At 37.1% G+C, this 14,166-nt stretch overlaps 1 protein-coding gene across 6 annotated transcripts in view; it reads left to right on the plus strand.

Annotated features, from left to right (window-relative positions):
• FAM83B (family with sequence similarity 83 member B) overlaps positions 1-14,166 on the plus strand; it is an 81,904-nt gene that overhangs the window by 21,055 nt on the left and 46,683 nt on the right. The window lies entirely within an intron of this gene.

The following is a 14,166-nucleotide window of genomic DNA, read 5'->3' on the forward strand; positions in this document are numbered from 1 at the left end:
TTTGCCAGCATATCCTGCTCAGCTAAGTGATATTTATGTATTTATCAGTGCCTTTATTAGGCTAGGATCATCCATCTCCTAACATTCCCAATTTTTAGTAAGAATTTCCTCTCTGCCCCCTCCCTATTCCAACTCTCATTGTGAATACTTGCGTTCTTGGAATTTGACTCAAAATTAATTTCTTCCTGAAAGTATCTTTTGTTTAGACAGATTTAATGACATTACTTTTTTGTGATGTTAATTTGAGCACCTCTTCTTTAAATAAAATGCATTATTTGTTAATATATATATTTATGTGTGTATGTGTGTGTCAGAGAGAGAGAGGGACAGAGAGATCTTCATAAAATTGCACTGAATTCGCCAACCTAACTGCTGCTGTGACTGCATGGGAATACTCTTCCTGTGCCAAACTCCTGGGGCTATGCAGAGAGATAACACATTCCCACATTCTTCGTAGTTCATTCACCCACTCCCTTCCTCCACCTCTCCCAATAACCCTGATGATATTGAGAATATCATTTTTAACATAGTTACTTAAGGGAGAGGAGAGAGGAAAGAAGATACCATGTAGGGACTCTTTAACCTTATTGCAAGCTGGAGTTTTGGGCTTCCTTGATTGACTTGATAACTTTTATGGGTAAAAAGCTGGAGCCTCTTTTTTTGTTTTAATTGCCCCAATTTAAATAATGTTCTTTTTTGAAGAGGCTTCATGGTATGGTAGGATGGTTCTGAATCTTGGAGTCAGTTAGGGCTGGGTTGAATCCCAGCTCAGATAGCTGTTTGTATTAGATGTTATACTACAACCTTTCTGAGCCTTATTTTTCTCATCTGTAACTTGGAGATGCTGATACGCCATAGGGTCCTTGTGAGAATGGAGTGAAATAGCTGACATATCTAACATGGCGCCTACCACACATTTCATACCCTATGTGTGGTGTGGAGACGACTCTTCCTCCTCCTCCTCCTTTGCTTCCTCCTTCCCCTCCTCCTCTTACTGTGTTATTCCAGACCTTTATTTTGTCAAAAAATTCAGCAGTCTGTATTTTTGCATCACTGTGATTTGGCCTTTGTTCTTTAAATACAAGAACTACGTCTGACCAAGTTCATTATCTAACAAGACAGTATCTTACTAGGAATGCCCGCTAGGATAATTAGCTGTTTATGAAATGACTATTCCCAAAAAGACTTAAACACATTTCTGAAGTATCATAATGATTATGTACACTGCATTAGTTGAAGAGCAACAGAGCATTTTCCCAATGTTATTGCTTAGAAGGTTCACAACAGGAAAATATTGATTCAACATAAGTACATATATTTGAAAATAAGCCCTCCTGTGAAGACAGCTTAGATATATGTATTTTATATTCAGGATATGCAAAAAGGTATCCTCTTTCTTAGGAAGCTGTTAAGTGTTGAAGAAAAACTTCTCAACCATACTTACTTCAGATCTTACTTATCTAAAGATCTGAGGGTCTGAAAAGGTACAGACCTCTGGTGAAAAGCTAAAGAGAGGGACATGTTCCACAGACGGAGAGAAAAAAGTAATCATTCCATATTCATCGGAATTTTAAAGGTGATAATTTTATTAGATTTTTAAATAAACGCATTATACAAGGGTTCCATATTTATGAAAAAGAACAACAAGGTTTTATAAATTTTTAAAGTTCATATTTATTATAGACCTGCCATTTCGTGTCAAAAATTGGTTTAAATAACTCTTGAGTTTATGAACTATTATTACTTACTGAATATTTCTGATATAATTCAAAAAGTGATAAGGAATATTATTTAAAGCCTACCATAATTAGTCTTCTTAGCTTAAAAAACTCTGCTTTCCTGATAGAGGTCCTATTTTATGCTTTGTTGGAGCAAAAAATCTGAAAAAATAAAGTCGTTATATGCGATCTCTAACATGTTTGTACAGTAAAGCCATCTGTAATTTGTGAGTTTCAGATGCTTTACCTGGCAGGGTGTTGTCAGGTAAAATCTAAGATCACCCATGATTTTTGTTTTTAACAGATTTTTATTTGAAAATTGGCAACTTGGGAAAGAGGTTAGCTTTAAAGAGAAAAATCAGAATTGCTTGTAGGAGACAGTAAATTTATCAGAAACTCTGCCTCAATAATATTAACCTGTACTTCTATTAATATTTAGAAAGAAACAATTTAAAATTTGAGTTCTTTCAAAGTGCATATGATTTATCTGATCAAGGGACAGCACTTTTTTAAGACCATTTTCTCTACTCACTTATTACCCTTGGGGCTCCTTAATTGTTTTTTGCCAGAATAAACTTGGAGAACTCCTGTAGGGACTGCATGTGGTGTGTACCATCTTTCTTTTGAACTTTGAGGGACTGTTATTGACTATGGGGCAAAATTTAGTTCTGTGTATTCTGGGATCTCTGAAGTGGACTGCTTATTTTTTATGATTATTTTTGTTTACTCATTTTCCTTCCTCTCACAAGATTAGTATAAAAACCAAAGACTTGTTTAGTTACTTATTGACATGTACAATATTTTTCTGACAACACACCTTTAGTAGTTTTTTGCAATGGCAAAGCTAATTGTCATCATAAAACACTATGATCATAAAATACTGAGTTTTCCTAACGTCTACATAACACCTAAATTCCATAGGGATAGAATTTAGCAGTCTTACAAACTCAGATACCTTTAGGGCCCAGACAGAAAAATAACACTGCGGAGGAGAAGTGGGCAAGCGGTGATTCGATAGTGAGTGAAAGGAACCTGGAAGAAGAGAAGAGAAGTTGACTCTAGGCATTCTTGTTTAAAATGTTATAAATAAAATGTAGCCTGCAGCTGAATGAGACGATCAGCTTAGGATCTCAGGTACGCTTTGAGGCATCTTATTAATAGTTAACTTTCATGAGACTAAGAAGATATAACTTTCCTTTACTTCTCTCTCCTCCTAATGAGACATAAAATGGAATGAAGGTTTGCCGTGAGAGCCTTTTTCAGATGATGAGGGCTGAACCACCAGACTGATATTTTCTATTTAAAGGATTCTGCCTGCTCATCTATAGTTGCCACAGATCATGTGGTGTATACTTTTATATCAATTATTCATGTCTTTTAACTAGTCAGTCTTCAAATTATCTTGAGAAAATTGGTTGGCTTTTATCCTCAGGACTGGAACTGGCAGCTGATTTTGAGCAATGGATTAATGTTATGTAATCTAGAAATGGTAACAGGTAATATTTATTGAGCACTTATGTCTCATTCACTGTGTTAAGCATCTTACATGCATTACCTTAAATTGACCTTCACAGTCACCCTATGAAATATGCACTTTTATTATCCATATTTTACTGATGAATAGTCTGCTTTCTTGTGATAGATATGACTCTAGTCAGTGGCAGTGATCCAAAATGATCATAACTGTAAATTAGTAGTGACTGTATATTCCTGAATGAAGGTGTTAGAAGACCTGGTCAGGAAGATCTAGCATTGAGACCAGTTGGTAGAGCTGCGGAAGCACTGGTTTCTAAATGGGCGAGGTAGAAGGCCATTATGGGGTTGCTATTAGAAGTCAGAAGTTACATACCTAGAATGAACAGAAGGTTATGATAAGTAGTTGAGGTGTAGGACCTAGAATGCAGACTAAATTAGGAGGTACTGTAAAGAAATGGGCTCTCCGAGTTCAGATATAGGGGAAATTCGAAGAAATGAGAGAAGGGCAGTCAGACAATGAAGTTTTCCTTTGGCCTCTGCTGGGTTCAACTATGAGGGGGATCAGTCAGTCTTTGGCCAGCCTTACAGGTGAAAAGTATGGCAGGCTATTCATTCATTTATTTATTCAGCACATATTTACTTAATGCCTACTGTATGTCAGGTATTATTCTAAATTCTGGGGCTACATAAGAGAATAAAGTGCCAAAGAAACCCAGCCTTGAATGTAGCTTATATACAAATGGGGAGCGATAGATAAAAAGAATAATAATTGAGGAGTGCTATGGAGAAAGACAAAATAGGCTGGGTAAGGAGGATTGAGAGTGGTGGAGAATAGGCCTCATCAAGAAAATGACACTGGAGTCAAGATTTGAGGAAACAGGAAATGAGCCATGCATCTATTTGTGGGCAGAGCAGACTAGATATGGGGTAAGCTTTAGAGCAGGAATATGGCTTCTTGTTTGTTAGAGGAAGGGAAGAATGCCAGTTTCTGGACCCAAGAAAGCAAAGGGGAGATGAATAGGTGAGTTAACATTAGGGAATAGAGAGGTAACATTGAGGCCAGACTGTGAAGGTCCTCATGGGCCATTATAAGGACCTTGGCCTATGCTCTGTGTAAAATGGGGAGCCACTGGAGAATTTTGAGCAAAAGAGAGAAATGGTCAATTTCCAATATGCTGTATTTTAAAAGGATACCTCTGGCTGCAGTATTGAAAATTGACCATAGGGGCTTAAGAATAAACATATCAGAGGCTATTGAAGTAATTCAAGTGTGAGATGATGGTGTCTTACTTGGTCAAGATGGTAGGAGTGATGGTTCGATTTTGGATATATTTTGAAGACAGTAAAATGTAGGGTGTGAAATAAGTTGAGTAATAAAAGGTTACTCCAAAGTTTTTGACCTAAGCAATTGGAATGATGGTATTGTCATTGGAAGCTGGCATCAGAATCAGACAGTTGGGATCAGGAAACAGGCACAGAGACAAAGTTACAGAGGCCTTTAAGTTATTTTCACCACAGCCCTGGGATGGTTGTCCACAGCATGGCCACCAAGACCTACAGACGTGTCTAAGTAGAGATTGGGATTCACTGTGGAATCTGAACCCAGAGTGACTGCTTGGAGAGCAGTCCTGATCCTGCGGGCGTAGGTGAGGGGTGGCATTGGAAGTAACTTGGATAAGATTCAGATACAAAGAACTGGGTACATACAGAGTGTGAGATAAGAAGAATGACTGGAGGCTGACCCAGGACCAAATAAAACAGGAGATTGTATAACCTGCTGAGAAGTAGAACCTCCCAAAGGCAATTATTAAGCAACTCCCATTTGCTGAGTCAGGTGAATGAAAGAGACAATAAGGAACTGGGAAGATGTCACTTGAGAGGTCACTTTTTTTGTAGGTTGTGTGGGTGAACCTATTTTGAGGACTCTAAGATGGATGGTGGAGAGCTTGGCATTTTCAGACAACAGGGAATGTAGGGCGCGTAGGGGTGAAAAAAAGGAAGGCAGGGTTTGGTGAGAGAGATAGACAGAGATCAAATTATGGAGGTCCTTCAGTCCAGCTTTGTGAATGTGGATGGTGGGAAGTGATGGAATGTTTTTAAGTAAGTCAGTGATGCCATCAAACCTGATCTTGGACATATTGACATTTTGTTGTTACTTAAAACATAGAGGAAAATATAAAGCGGCTGTAACATAGGTTGGGATAATGCTCACCAAAAGGCTAACAATAGCCTGGAGCCAACTAAAATTCAATATCAAATGGATGTCTTCTTGAAGTGAGAATAAACCTTCAATTTCCTGCCAGAATAGAAAAATGTAACTACTTAATTCTATATCTTAAGGAAGCTGATTTTTTGGGTCTTAAAGCTATTTTTAAAATGTTTTAATTATCTAATTTTAATTCAATAAGGTTTATTTCTGTACAAAAACTTTCAACTCTATACACATAGTTTCATTCTATATATACTTTTGAATCCCTACTATGTGCAAGGTATTCTGTTAGATCATACAAGTGGAAAAAGAAACACTTCATGCTTTGATGTCTAATATCTGGAGGCTGTGCTAAAAGATTCATAGAGATATATAGATAAAATGCTATGGGTGGTTGAACATCCTGTGAGTGACCTTTATATTAGGGAGGGTCTGGATTCTTTTTCCCACCTTTTTACTCTTTAGGTATCAGAGTATTATAGAGACACTTCCTGAAGTTTCAAAGTAGAAAAATTTCAATATAGATAAAATACCTTGAAAATATTTATTGACCGACACAGCTTACTAGTTCAAGACATATATATAATAAAGGTTTATTTTTTCTTATCAGACTACATCTATTCCTTATAGAAAATATGAAAAAAAATACAGGAAAAGATTAAGAAAATAAAATTTATAAATTTTCTTCCCTGTAAGATAGATAGATGGATAGAGAAGTACGTGTGCACTCGTGTCTATGCATTTTAATACCTTTTGTAGATCTCTGAAATAGAATATTTTTATGTAATATACTTGAGATCTTGCTTGGGATTAGGTATAAAAATTTGCCTCCTGCTTTTTTCACTTAGGACTTTTCCCATAATAAAATAATTGATTTCCTGTACTGATAAGCAATGGCATAACAAAACAGCGGGGCAGTGGGAGCTGCCTGCCCTGGGTGCAGGTAATAAGGAAGTTCCTTGTCTCTAGGGAATTTAAAAACAATAATAAGATTGACTAAAAGGCAGTCTGCTTTTTATTACACTGCGTGTTGGGAATTGTAAATAGTATCAGTGATAAAATGCTCCTCCTCGTAAGGGCAGACTCTGCTGCCTGCACCCAGCCCTGCCGCTCCTCCCACCCCTTGGTACCCCAGTGCTGATATGATGAGAGTCTCGTGCTAAGATTCCTTTAGAAAAGAAGAAAGCCTCATAACTGTGTTTGCGTAATCATGAGCCACTCAATGATTAGTTGACTCTCAAAGCTTTAAAAGCAGAAAAATCAGTAACTGTACATTTTCTTTCACAAACTAAGACTTTCCTTTGGGCTGTATTAATTTCTTATTAATAATCACATTTTGATTTTTCCCTCCAAGAATTCAAACAAATATTTTAAACAAGTAAATAAACATGAACGGCAAAAACATTGCCATTTGGCTAAATATCAATCCAATATGTGCTCCTGGAAAATCTATAATCATGAAAAAAAATCAGTAAGTCATAGTGGTCACATTCAAGCCTGCTGAAATTCTCGAGCAGTTACTGAAAAAAAAATAAAAAATGATCTAGATTTGTGACCATATAGTCTTTTTACAAGTGAGCAGCTGGAAATTGAGAAAGTCCAAGAGTCCAAAGTCACCCAACTGCTCAGTAACTGTCAGGATAGGTAGTATTCAGGCATCTCGATTTCCGTTCCAAGATTCTTTTATATAGGATTGCTTTTCTACTGCGAAGAACTTAATTTGTTAATGACTTTAATAATATCTAGCACTTATCGAGTGGTATGTGCCAGGCAGTATTCTAAGCTCTTTATTTGAATTACATTTTTATTCACAGCAGCTCTAAGATGGGTCCTTCTGTTGCCTCCTTTCAGAGGTGAAGAACGGCCGTTAAATAATTTATACTAAGATTTAGGAGGAAGAAATAGCAGCACTGGTACTTGAGCCCAGCCGTGGGCCCAGACAGAGCCCTTAACCGTCACTGTTGCCTCTGCCAGACCATTCCATTCTGGTACCGTGCAGACCAGCTGAATTCTCACAATGTGTTTGTGCAGGTGCTGTTACATTAGATTCTTGATTATTGACCGGGTAGAATCCAATTCAGTAGCATGGTGTGTATGAGGCTCTTCACGTTGAAAGGAGGCTCTGGGTGCGTCCCCACCTCTGGGCTTTATCTCTTCCCACCTCCCTCCAGTGTCCTTATTCTCCCATCTACTGAGTTGCATTCTCTGGGCTTTCCATGGTAGCTTATTCCTTCCTAATTTTGTACATGATTATTACCCTACTTGGAGCATCCTTTCCCATAGTCTTTGCCTCCCATTCATCTTTTAAAATCCACCTTAAGTTTTATTTGCTTGAGCTCTGATCAAATCCCTTGCCAGACTTTGATCAGTTGCCCCCTATGATATTGTCACCTTTATATTTGTCCTTTAATTTTAGATGAGATATATTCTTCATTCTGTCTTAGGGCCCAGGATTCTTTACTCATTCTTATTTTTTTCTCTCTCTCTTTTTCTTTTTTCCTGAGGAAGATTCACCCTGAGCTAACATCTGTTGCCAGTCTTCCTGAGTTAGCATCTGTGCCAATCTTCCCCTATTTTGTATGTGGGTCACCACCACAGCATGGCCACTAACGAGTGGTGTAGGTCCACACCCAGACACTGAGCCTGGGCTGCCAAAGTGGACCACGCCAAACTTAACAACTAGGCCATGGGGCCAGCCCTCTTTTTTTTAAACTAGGCTTTTTTTTTTAATTGATTTGTAAGAATTTTCTATGCAGAATGTGAATTCTTTGTCAGATACATGTATTGCAAATATCTTCTGTGGCTTTTTTCACCCTAATATTGGTATTTTTTTTGGTAAACAGAAGTCCTTAATTTTAATGTGGCCCAATTTTTTTATCTTTTATTTTAAGGTTAACTATTTTGGGGTTTCTTGGAAGAAATATTTGCCTACCATAAGATCAAGAAGGTGTTCTCTTTATTAGCTTTTAGAAGTTTTATTTTATCTTTCATATTCGGGTTTACAAATCCTTCTGGTATTGATTTATGTGTATGATATGAGGTCAGGGTCCATTTTAATTTTCGTATGAATACCTGGTTGACCCAGCACCATTTATTGAAACGTCATCCCTTTGAAGATGTACTGCAGTGCCACTGTTGTCACAACTGAAGGGACCACTTATATATTAATGTATTCCTAGGCTACGTTTTGTTCCATTGATCTGTTTTTTCTCCTGTTCCAGGACCACAGTGTTTTAGTTATTATAGCTTTAGAGTAAGCCTCTCTGTTTACTAGTGTAAGTCCCCTGGTTTGTTCTTCTTCAGTATTGTTGTGGTTATTCTAAATCCTTTGTTTTTCTTTAAGAATTTTAGAATAATCTTCTCAGTTTCCAAAAAAAAAGAAAATCTGAGATTTTGATTGGGATCATATTGCATCTATAGAACAGTTTGAACAGAAGTAAACTTTATAATTAGTAAATCTTCTGATCCATGGACAAAGTATATTCCTCTATTTATTTACTTATGATTAGTTTTTCCTAGTGAGATTTTGTAGTTTTCTGTATGTAGGTCTTACATGTTATGTGTTTGATTTATTTCTGATTTTTTTTTGTTTGTTTTTTGCTGAGGAATGTTAGCCCTGAGCTAACATGCGTGCCAGTCTTCTCTAATTTATACGTGGTTCACCACCACCGTGTGGCCAATGAGTGGTGTAGGTCCATGCCCATGATCTAAACCCACGAACCTGGGCTACCAAAGTGGAGCACATTGAACTCAACCACTACACCACTGGGCCGGCCCCCGATACTTATTATTTTTGATCTTGTAAATAATATTTTAAAAATTTTTTGTACTGAGTTTTTTATTTCTTCTTTGCTAGTATATAGAAATACAATCTACTTTTTACATTTTGGCCTTGTCTCAAATAACTTGGTAAATTCACTTATTAATTCCAGTAGTTTATATGTAGATTATTTGGAATTTTCTATAAATAATGCTAGTTTTATTTTGTCTTTTTCAATCCATATAACTTTTGTATTTTTTGATTACCTTACTAATCAAAAGCTCTCCCTTTTGATTCCTTCCTTCCTTGTTAGATCTTCCATTACACTGTTGAATATGGCATGAAATGTGAACAGTACTTGCTATAGAATTTTTTTTTAAGCAAACTCTGTCGTTTCAATTGTAAAGTCAGCTGACTTGTGTTGTTGCTTATTTAAAGATAATATATCATTTTTTCTATGTCTGCTTTTTAAGCCTTTTTTTTCATCTGTCATTTCAGTAGCTTTAATATGATGTGACTACGTGAGTACTTATTTTTCAGTGTTCTTTTCCTTGGCATAGTGGAGCTTCTTGAATTTGTGTCTCAAATCTGTCTTTCTGCTGTTTTGGAAATATCTCAGCTACCATCTCTTCAAATGTTGCTTCTGCCTTGTTCTATTTCTCCTCTTCTCCTAAGAATTCTAATTACAGGTGTGATATACATCTTTGTTTATTTAAACACATCCCATTTATATTTCATATTCATTTTTGTATTTTCTGTGATCTTCTCTCTCTCTACTTCATTCTGGATATTTTTTACGTGGCTATCTTTAAGTCACTAATCCTTTCTTCAGTTGACTCTTCTGTTGAGTTCTTAATTTTAGTATTGGTATTTTTCAGTCATAATTCTTAAATGCCTCAATAACAGTTATTTTAAAGTCTATTTCTGATAACACCCGTATCTGGATCACCTGTAGGTCTGTTTCTGTTGTCTGTTTTTTCTCTCTTGGTGATTGATCATTCGATTCTGTCCCCTCACATGCTTGGGATTTTTTGATTGAATCTGGATATTTAGTGTGAAAAGCTGCAGAGGTAATCTCCTTTAGAGAGGGTTAGATTTCTTTGTGTTGACAGTTGAAGTAAGGGTGGGTCACCTTATTCCACCCGGGGGTTGAGATACATGAGGCTGAGATGAGTCTTTCAGAACAGTGATCGATCTCCAGTTTTCACTAATCCCTCAGGTCACTCTTCTGGGGTTTCCTTTAAGCACTGGAGGTGTTTACAGGAGCCTCTTTTTCTTGGAAGAATCTGAACTCCAATTTTTATCTTCCCAATGTGATTACCAAAAGCTTTCTTAAGCTTTTTACCCTCTTAACAACTTCCTTCTGTTTGGTTTCTTGTCCTTTTACTCAGTGAGCAGTTTAGGATTTGGCAAATGTCTTAAGAGCAATAACTGCATAGAATCTTGAGTTCCCTTTATTGTGATTGCCTTTTCTCTGTGATTAGGGGCTTTCAAGTCCCTTTTGCCTTGGTGGTACAGGACTCCAGTTTTTATTTTCTTCATCCTTCTGAGATTGCTGCAAACTCTTCAGCCCAGCTTACTGTTGGGCTCAGTGCCTTGCTCTGTCAACTGGCAGCTGTAAAAAATGCTAGGTAAAAAAGTGGCAGGAAAAATTTGGCTTACCTCATTGTTTCTCCTTGTCTGTGATCTTGGCCCCACAAATCCTGGCTGCCTTTATTTTTGTTTTCCAGCCCTCACCATTCTTTCCCGTAGGAGAGTTGATCTAATACAAGCTATCATTGTCTTGTGTTAGAGGAGTCCCTTTCATTTTATTTTGAATGAATTAGTATGATTAAATATCAGAAAATCTTCATGTGAATTTAAGCAAAAAATTATACATATGTTAGATATGTATTAAAGGAGTTTACAATACAAGGAAATTATAAGCTATGACTATTTTAATGTTTAGAAAAATTTTCTTTAAATGTATGTCTAGTACTGAAACATAGATATTGCTCCTTCAGTGAGTCAGTTAAAGGCTATTTTTATTTTACTGTTATTTTGAGCATTTTCAACATTTTTATGGATAGAAACCATCCTGTATTTTACTTTTCCTTCTGATGCATTACTTTTCCAACATTTCTCTGTGTACTGCACCTCGTGAAACTCATTATTTCAACCATTATCCCCATGAAGTTTTGTCTAAGTTACAAATGATAAACTCTTGTGTTTAAAATACCACTTACAAATAGTATACATGTGAGTGTATGCTTATGTTCCGATATCCTGTCTATGTGAGGGTAGATGTTCATGTATAATGAGGATATATGTACAGACTTGTAAATTCCTCAGGTCCTTGAAACACACTTACAAATGTTTAACTCTATGCGAAATTTAATAGGGATTAAGTGCCTCTAGGTTTAAAGCCTTAAAAAATTAACTCTGTATGTGTCTTTTTTAAAATGGCATTATAAATATCATATACAGCTATTTATAATATAGTAGTAAAATTTACATGTAAACTTCATTTATATATATAACTTTTATATTTTAACTATTTCTGTTTAATTTAATATTTTAAACAAAAGTTTATAATGCCATACTCTATTCAAAACATGAAGATGAAAATGAACAGCCCCATATGAAACCAAATGTAAGAATGTTACAGCCTTATATTCTTCACAGTTATATTCTAGAGAATACGTATATTTGGGAAAGTGGAATGCTAACTTTTTTTTTTTTAAAGATTTTATTTTTTCCTTTTTCTCCCCAAAGCCCCCCGGTACATAGTTGTGTATTCTTCGTTGTGGGTTCTTCTAGTTGTAGCATGTGGGACGCTGCCTCAGCGTGGTCTGACGAGCAGTGCCATGTCCACGCCCAGAATTCGAACCAACGAAACACTGGGCTGCCTGCAGCAGAGCGCGCGAACTTAACCACTCGGCCACGGGGCCAGCCCCCGGAATGCTAATTTTTTGAGCATGTGTTCATTTCATCTTTTTTCAAAAAACATTTGCCACATTCAAACAATAAATGTATTAATAGAGCCAAGTACATCAACCTTTTTCTCTTTCTAAGTTACATTTCAAATTGTTTATTTCAGTTAACAATCCAATTTGGAAAACCGTGCAGCTCCTTCCTAAAATAAAAGATTGTTGGGCCCAGCCCCGTGGCCGCACAGTTAACTTCTCGTGCTCCACTTCAGTGGCCCAGGGTTTCGCTGGTTCAGATCCTGGGTGGAGACATGGCACCGCTCATCAAGCCATGTTGAGGCGGCGTCCCACATAGCACAACCAGCAGGACCTGCAACTAGAATATACAACTATGAACTGGGGGGCTTTGGGGAGAAGAAGAAGAAGAAGAAAAAGAAAAAGAAGATTGGCAACAGATGTTAGCATCGGTGCCAATTTAAAAAAAAAAAAAAGATTGTCATGTCAGCTGCTTTCTTATATTTTTGTAAAAGTAGACTGATTCCGGTTGAATCAACAGTTTTTAGGATTTATTTACATAGTTTCACAGTAGCAAAATCCCTGGGGCTCAAAGTCACAGATTTCCCAGAGCTTAGTTTCACATTCAAGTGTATGTCCACACTGTTTTATTTTTAAGGGTGACATCAAAGAAACTGAGAGCCCAAAGAACTATTTAAAAATAACACTTCAGGAAATGTGACCCAAAGAATATACTCCTCCGTTACAAGTGTGAAATTCTCCCCTCAACCCCAGAAGTAGAGAAAGTCCACAATTTTTTTTTTTTCCTGGTTACTGCTGAAGAAACAGCAGGAGATTGTTATAACCTGTGTAACAATATATTCATCTCATGTAATCCTATTAATGAGAAGAAACAGTGATAAGAACAATTTTACAAATTACACAGGTTTATAATGTGACTTAACATTTAAAACTGAATTGAACATCTTTGTTCTCCTCAAATGCAAAGGACTGCTTCACTCATAAATCCCTGATGCATCCTTTCTGACTGAGGACTGCCCAGAAGAATTCTTTAAAACTTCCCGCTTTTCTACCTCAAAAGTCTAATTTCGGCTACCATCTCTTCTGATCTGTTTTCTTCCAAGAAAAAAAAAATCTGTGATCCTGACTCGTCTCTACAATTCTATCACTTTGATGTTTATACCTTTAAGTTGCATTTATGGTTATTTCTTTTCTGCTTTCCTATAGGACGCCCCTCTGAGTGAGTTTCTTGCCTCCATCCGGCTGTCGTCTCTTGCTACAGTTCTTTACTTCTTCCTTTTTAGCCATTATGCTTCCTTTAAGAAATAGTTTCCATCAAGTGTCTCTACTTCCTTATTTCTCTTTCCTCCCAACCCTGCAGTCTGGATTTTTCCTCCATTCCTCTTCTAACCTGGGGCCTCCTAGGCCACTGTTGTCCACGTGGTCAGGACATGCCAGCGACCTTTTAATGACCTCCAGTTTCCCGCTTCTCTGAAGTAGTGTTCGCTTTTAATTCTCTTACCGTTGTTTTCTATGATATTTCTTTCTCTTCATTCTTTTCCTGTACTTCTCACTATTGTTTCTTAATGTCCTTTCGTAACTCTCTTTCCATCTCCTGAAAATGAATCTTTCAAAAGATTTTTAGGGATCAGCCCCGGGGCTGAGTGGTTAAGTTCACACGCTCTGATTCACTGGCCCAGGGTTTCGGTGGTTCAGATCCTGGCACCGCTCATCAGGCCAGGCTGAGGCGGCGTCCCGCAAGAAGAACTAGAATGACTTACAATTAGGATATACAACTACGTACTAGGGCTTCGGGGAGAAAAAAAGATGTTTATCCTTGGATCTTTTCTTTCTCTGCATTTTCTTCCTTAGTACTGCTTTCCATGCCCACGCCTTCAGCCACTACTATTTACAACTCTCATGTGGCCTGTCTTCTGAATGCTGGCCTTTAATTCTAGCTGACAGTCCAACATCTTTACCCATATGGCCCACTGGACTTTCAAATGTAATATGTCCAAAGTAGTAGCTAAAAGTTTATGAAGCTCGCTCAACTTTTTCTCCTGTTTCCTCTCTCTGTGA

This window comes from Equus przewalskii, chromosome 19 (genome assembly GCF_037783145.1).
Source record: "Equus przewalskii isolate Varuska chromosome 19, EquPr2, whole genome shotgun sequence".
Lineage (NCBI taxonomy): Eukaryota > Metazoa > Chordata > Mammalia > Perissodactyla > Equidae > Equus > Equus przewalskii.